The sequence below is a fragment of the Pelophylax lessonae genome (genome assembly GCF_965119305.1).
Source record: "Pelophylax lessonae genome assembly, chromosome: 3".
Classification (NCBI taxonomy): domain Eukaryota; kingdom Metazoa; phylum Chordata; class Amphibia; order Anura; family Ranidae; genus Pelophylax; species Pelophylax lessonae.
In genome coordinates, this window is record NC_138770.1 from 533,056,763 (window position 1) to 533,064,320 (window position 7,558).

The following is a 7,558-nucleotide window of genomic DNA, read 5'->3' on the forward strand; positions in this document are numbered from 1 at the left end:
TTTCTGGAACACATTGAAACTGCAAGCTCTGGTGTGAACTATGCCATTGGAAATCATAAAACCTACTTTCCATGCATTTTGATCCAGAAAAAAAATGCACTGGACTGCATGTGGTATGAACTGGTCCGTACTGGGATGCTGTAAAATGCATCAAAAACAAATTGGGATGCATCAAAAACGCACCGGACTCCAGTACAGTGGGGGGAAAAAACATCTGGACTGCATCAGAAACACACTGGAGAGCGCCAAAAGCGCACATACAGAAACGCATCCAGAACGGATTTGGAGTGCGTTTTTGTGGTGTGAATAAGCCCTTCCAGGGCTAGATAGGTTTGTCTTAGGTTGTGAATGCCGGAAGATTCTAAGATTTTAATGTTAGGGTGGACTTAATGCCACATAAACTCTGGTATGATACGATATGGGAACAAAATGATAACACTGAAGAATAGCGGATATCCTAAAGAACACAGGAGAAACTGCATGCATTGTATGTACATGTAATGTGATCTGAAAACAGAAAAATGCCTTCTTCCTTGTATGCTTAAACATAAGGCACCTGTCATTGTATTCCACACACCACACCGGTTCCCAGAGCAGGAAGTAGTGAGGAATAGTAAATGTAAACAAGACAAAGGAAGCGAGCAGACTGTCTTTTCTGGAAGGCTGACTTACACCACTGTCACCCCCCAGCAATTCCATCACCCACAGCACATACCTGACAAGCAGACACAGCACAGGACCTGCTCTATGGAACACCGGAACTTCCGCGTCCAACTTCGCCAGCGTAAGAATACTTCCGCTCTGCTCCCAGCAACCAATCAGCAGCTGAGTGGGCGTCTCCGAGCAGTGACTAGTAGAAGAAAAGACGTTCCATACTGGGACGTGGAATGGGCTGTGCGACGTCCATGAAGGGGAAATCTTCCCCTAGTGGCCGTGTCTGGTGTTACTATAGACTGCAGTGCCCTGGTTTATTTGCCAGTTCATAGCAAACAGATCCAATATACTCATTTGTAAACAAACCGCTGTTTACCATACCATGTTACAGAAAAGCACTGGGGCCAAGGGAAAAAATAAATATAAAATGCACTATAAAATATACACTCATGGCCACTTTATTAGGTACACCTTGCTAGTAGCAGCTTGGACCCCCTTTTGCCTTTAGTGCTGATTCACATATATGCGATGCCAATCCACTGTGGGTTCCCGCATGGCATTGAAATCGCAGGCAGTTCACATTGCAGTAGCGGATCGCTGGGGGTGTCGATACAAAGTTAACGACACCCCGGATCAGTTTGCATATCGCAGTGCGAACTGTTAGTTCGGACATAAATCGGATTGCATAGGTGTGAACCACCATGCGATCCGATTCTGGTGCGGACCCAAAAAAGGGTCCTGTGCGTGTTGTGTCTGAATCCGATGTGAAGTCAGTGATACTATCTGTATGGCTGAATTTGCATCGCACAGATATCGCATACGATTTTCAGAGCAGTGCGCTCCAAATCACATGCGATGTCTGTCATCACTATAGTGTGAACCGGGAACTGCCTTCATTCTTTGTGGCATGGATTATACAAGATATTGGAAATATTCCTCAGAGATTTTGGCTCATGTTGACATGATAGTAGCACGCAGTTCCTGCAGATTTGTAAGCTGCAGATCCATGATGCGAATCTCCCATTCTTCTTTTTCTCACCTTCATCCCATTCCTGTGGGAAATCATGAGGAATATGAGGTCAGCAGCATCCCGGATTCTCATCTGTTCCGAGGTCAGGTTCAATGGTTATGGGTTCGAAGGGTTATGGTCCTGAGGAGCGCTCCTGGGTACCCTACTTTCTCTGAGCTTTCCTCAGAAACCATTTTTTCAGAGGAGGGGCCGTTGAGGGGAGGGTACTGTCAAGGCCTTACTTTGCCCTCCTGTTGGCAGCCATCTTGGACATGTGCAGACTGCTGGCTCTTATAGACTCTAATTGCATCATCACTTGCCTGCAGCCTGGGCATCGCACAGTGATGATGTTGCACACCTGACTATATACAGTGGGTACGGAAAGTATTCAGACCCCTTTAAATTTTTCACTCTTTGTTATATTGCAGCCATTTGCTAAAATCATTTAGGTTCATTCTTCTTCCACATGAATGTACACATAGCACCCCATACTGACAGAAAAACACAGAATTGTTGACATTGTTGCAGATTTATTAAAAAAGAAAAACTGAAATATCACATGGTCCTAAGTATTCAGACCCTTTGCTCAGTATTTAGTAGAAGCCCCCTTTTGATCTAATACAGCCAGGAGTCTTTTTGGGAAAGATGCAACAAGTCTTTCACACCTGGATTTGGGGATCCTCTGCCATTCCTCCTTGCAGATCCTCTCCAGTTCTGTCAGGTTGCATGGTAAACGTTGGTGGACAGCCATTTTTAGGTCTCTCCAGAGATGCTCAATTGGGTTTAAGTCAGGGCTCTGGCTGGGCCATACAAGAACAGTCACGGAGTTGTTGTGAAGCCACTCCTTCATTATTTTAGCTGTGTGCTTAGGGTCATTGTCTTGTTGGAAGGTAAACCTTCGGCCCAGTCTGAGGTCCAGAGCACTCTGGAGAAGGTTTTTGTCCAGGATATCCCTGTACTTGGCCGCATTCATCTTTCCCTCGATTGCAACCAGTCGTCCTGTCCCTGCAGCTGAAAAACACCCCCACAGCATGATGCTGCCACCACCATGCTTCACTGTTGGGACTGTATTGGACAGGTGATGAGCAGTGCCTGGTTTTCTCCACACATACCGCTTAGAATTAAGGCCAAAAAGTTCTATTTTGGTCTCATCAGACCAGAGAATCTTATTTCTCACCATCTTGGAGTCCTTCAGGTGTTTTTTAGCAAACTCCATGCAGGCTTTCATGTGTCTTACACTGAGGAGAGGCTTCCGTCGGGCCACTCTGCCATAAAGCCCCAACTGGTGGAGGGCTGCAGTGATGGTTGACTTTCTACAACTTTCTCCCATCTCCTGACTGCATCTCTGGAGCTCAGCCACAGTGATCTTTGGGTTCTTCTTTACCTCTCTCACCAAGGCTCTTCTCCCCCGATAGCTCAGTTTGGCCGGACGGCCAGCTCTAGGATGGGTTCTGGTCGTCCCAAACGTCTTCCATTTGAGGATTATAGAGGCCACTGTGCTCTTAGGAACCTTAAGTGCAGCAGAAATCTTTTTGTAACCTTGGCCAGATCTGTGCCTTGCCACAATTCTGTCTCTGAGCTCTTCAGGCAGTTCCTTTGACCTCATGATTCTCATTTTCTCTGCCATGCATTGTGATCTGGAAGGTCTTATATAGATAGGTGTGTGGCTTTCCTAATCAAGTCCAATCAGTATAATCAAACACAGCTGGGCTCAAATGAAGGTGTAGAACCATCTCAAGGATGATCAGAAGAAATGGAAAGCACCTGAGTTAAATATATGAGTGTCACAGCAAAGGGCCTGAATACTTAGGACCATGTGATATTTCAGTTTTTCTTTTTTAATAAATCTGCAACAATGTCAACAATTCTGTGTTTTTCTGTCAGTATGGGGTGCTATGTGTACATTCATGAGGAAGAAGAATGAACCTAAATGATTTTAGCAAATGGCTGCAATATAACAAAGAGTGAAAAATTTAAGGGGGTCTGAATACTTTCCGTACCCACTGTATATCACCTGATGGGTTGCAGTCCTTACTCTTGTGTTTGTGCTTTAAGGTGCATCTCTGCTAGCAGTCTTCTGTTCTCCACATATGACCTGGCTTGGCTGACGACTCTCCTGGCTCTCAACCTGGTATCAGCAGACTCGACCCCCAGCTTGTTCCTGCTCACACTTCCTCAGTCTTGCTGTGTGTTTATTGTTGTTTGCTCCAATAAACTGCTTTATTTTACCTGTATCCCCGGTTGGTCTGGTTTCCTGGCACCCTGACATCCCCTGTGGAGAACTCAACTGGAATCACTAGAACTTTTTTGTTCTTTCTTTAATCTCCTGTACTTCCTGGCCAGTGGACATGGCAATTCTGGGTACAGCCATGTACCAGTAGTCTAGGCTTGCTTGGCTTAAAGGAATGGGGACTGCTACAGGTGATGCCACACTAAGTTATATTTCATTAGCACTCGTGCAGAGGCGACCATTACAGTACTTTGGTTTTAACACAATTGGTTGTTTTTTGTGATAAGCAAGGTACAATGGTACATAATCAGTCCAAAGAGTGAAAAAGCCTCACACATGTGGTATTGCAATACTCGGAAGGTATGTGTTTTGGGTTGTAATTCTATGGATGCCTATGCTGTGTGTGCAAAATATTTTAATAAATTGACAACTTTGTGTATAAAAATAAATCTTCATTTTCTTTTGCTCATTTCCAAAAAACTTGTGGCAAAAATAAATTAAGTCGGGGCGTGGTCTGGACATGGACGGCTGCTTTTTCTTTGAGTTCCGTGTCTGTCTGCATCCAGCCCAGCTGATACTGCCTGTAGACGGTTGGAATGAGGTCTGCGAAATGGAGGAAGATTAGGGGAACCTCTGGACACTCGAACACCCCTCTGAGAACCTCGACGGGGGGTGAGATCCTGCAATTCTTTACCGCTTCCCCGGCTCCCGCTTCCACAAGCAAGATGGTGGCCGCAACACCACCCCGCTTTCTGGCGCGGACTTACACCTGGCCTCCTTGGCTGCATCAGAGACACTCTTGGATACACCGGCAGTTCTCCGCCCGCCCGAACCCAGCCCGTCCCTCCTTTTTAGCCGAGTGGAGATGGACGAAGAGCTACGCACTATCCTCAGCTCACTACCCAGCAAGGCCGACATTGAAGCCATAGTAGGCCCGCCTGGAGGCGACTCACCAGCGAGAGGTGAAAGCGGTACGGGAGGAGGTCCAGCAAGTTACGGCCAGGGTGTCAGCGGGTGAAACGGCATTAAACACCATGAACCGGCAGCTGGTGGAACTGGAGATGGCTCAGTGATCGCACATGGAGGCAACGGTTGCTATGCAACTCCATATGGAGGACCTTGAGGATCACAGCCGTAGGTACAACGTCCGGATTAAGGGCCTACCTGAAGCGACGGGACCGGAGGATCTGCCAGAGACGGTATCTGCTATAATTGCCCAGCTCCTGGGGGATTCCCTGCCTGCCAACCTGGAATTTGATCGCCTGAACAGAGCCCTGGGCCCCTGTTCCTCGGATCCAGAGAAACCACGGGATGTTATTTGCCGCCTACACCGGTTTGCCCATCGTGAACTGATTATCCGGAAGGCCTGGGACTCAGGTGTGGTGGACTTTGACGGGGCCTCGATTAAACTTATGCCGGACCTATCAAGGGCCACCTTGTATCGCAGGGCGCTGATCCCCCCCCTGCTGGAGTTGGCAAGACGATCTGGAGCCACATACCGATGGGGATACCCGCTCTCAGTAACCTTCCGCAAATCCAACTCTTCCTTCACATTGCGGTCCCAGCCGGATTTGCCTGCCTTATTTGCCTTTCTGGATGTTCTACTGCCCCGTCTCGCTGACCGCTGTGCCACAACCCCCAGGGGCATGTTTGACTCTCCTCGCCCCCAGCGGGAGCGGCTAGGATCCCGACCACAGGCCCCGGAAGCGCCCAGGGAAAAAAAAGCACCCTGTCTCTCGGCGGAGGAGAGGGAACAACTGGAAGCCCCAATCTCCATGCTGGAACTCCAGATTGCACTGGGTTCATTTAAAGTGGGCAAAGCACCGGGACCGGATGGCTTTACACTTCCTTACTACACGACCTTCCTCCCGATTCTCGGCCCGCACTTGTTAACCTGGTCAATCTTTTTGGGTTTCCTGTTGACTCACTCCACGCCCACATCTCTCACATCCCGAAGGAGGGGAAAGATCCTTCGCTTTGTAGTAATCGCCCGATCTCTCTGCTGAATGTAGACCTGAAAGTTTTCTCTAAGATCCTAGCGAACCGCTTGGGGCCATACATGACTCAACTGATCCACCTGGACCGAGTGGAGTTTATTCCAACTCGGGAGGCGCGCAAAAACACCTCCAAGGTGCTGAATCAAATACATATTGCTTGGACATCTAACACCCCATGTATCCTCCTTAACACAAATGCCGAAAAAGCCTTCGACTGAGTCAGCTGGCGGATTATGACATCTACACTGCGATCTATCGGCCTAGGGCCTACTATGTTATCATGGATAAGACATATCTACTCTAGTCCTACGGCACAAGAGAAATGCAATGGGGTACTTTTAGACTCCTTCTCCATTGCCAATGGTACCTGGCAGGGTTGCCCCCTTTCCCCCCTGCTTTTTGCTCTCTCTTTGGAGCCCTTTCTATGCAGGGTACGTGCCAATCCTGATATTTCAGGAATTAAAATAGGAGACCTGGAATGCAAGGTTTCAGCCTATGCGGATGACATGATGTTCTCCCTCTCTAACCCGGTGATCTCTGCACCCAATCTCCCTAAAGAACTGGAGGTGTACGGTAATTGTTCAAACCTGAAGAATAATCTTAGCAAATCGGAGGCAATGGGGGTTGCAATGCCGCCTAACCTTCTAGATCATATATCGACTTCCCTACCATTCCGATGGACACAGACAGCACTAACTTATCTGGGCACCCGAATAGCTCTGGACTTTTCTAAACTATATGACCTGAACTTCTCCCCACTTCTGGAAACGGTGCGACAACTTCTCAATAACAGGATTGGAGGCCTACACTCTTGGTTCGGGAGGTGCAACCTTATTAAAATGTCGGTGCTTCCCAAGATTTTATACCTTCTACAGGCCCTCCCAATTAAATTGCCCTCCATCTTCTTCAGACAGCTCCACTCCCTTTTAATACACTTTATATGGCACAATGGGTCCCTGCATCTATCCCGTTCCCTCTTGACTCTCTCCAAACAGTATGGGGGTCTAGCCCTCCCTGATGTGGCGAAATACTACCAGGCGGTCCATCTTGGCCGTCTTCTTGATTGGTGTAGACATGGGGTGGGCAAGCTATGGGTACAGATTGAACAAACCCAATCGGTGACCCCTTTGGGTAGCGCTCTGTGGTGTAGAGACCATTGCACCACCTCTCTTAAATCTCACCCCCCGATTGGGGTGACCCTCTCGTTGGTGGCCACGCTCTTCTCTCATCCAGCCATTTCAACGTCCACTTCCCCCCTGTTCCCTGTACTGGGTAATCCAGCCTTCCTACCAGGCGTTACAGAGCAGGTATTCCAGCTCTTGCAACAATGTGGTAAGGGGTTGGCCTCACACTTTCTATGTAATGGCAGGTGGCCCTCCATGGCAATGTTAATGGTACCGAACGGTCCCTTTGCGTTGAGTTTCTGGCAAGCGGTTCAGCTCCACCACTTTCTCCAATCCCTACCTGCACCGGACTTTTTTAACCGGGAGCTCACTCCCTACGAGGATTATTGCTTGGGGGAGGGTATCCTACCCCACACACTCTCGAAGGCTTATAGCTTATTGGTGTCTCCCGGGGAAGACTATACCCCTTCCTACATTCGCAAATGGGAACGGGACTTGCAGCTGACGTTTTCCCCGATCCAAAAAGTTGAACCTATGTACAATT

General features: G+C 48.2%; 1 protein-coding gene across 2 annotated transcripts in view; it reads right to left on the reverse strand.

Moving 5' to 3' along the window:
- The window catches only part of LOC309549492 (general transcription factor IIH subunit 5), a 137,927-nt gene extending 137,136 nt beyond the window's left edge, over positions 1-791 (reverse strand). The window contains exon 1 of one of the 2 annotated variants that reach the window (XM_082249821.1): positions 716-782. The gene's annotated coding sequence lies outside the window, so the exon portion shown is untranslated. Of the gene's footprint in view, positions 1-715 lie in introns of both variants that reach the window. The other variant, XM_082249822.1, reaches the window with a different exon arrangement.
- Positions 792-7,558: the final 6,767 nt, after the last annotated feature.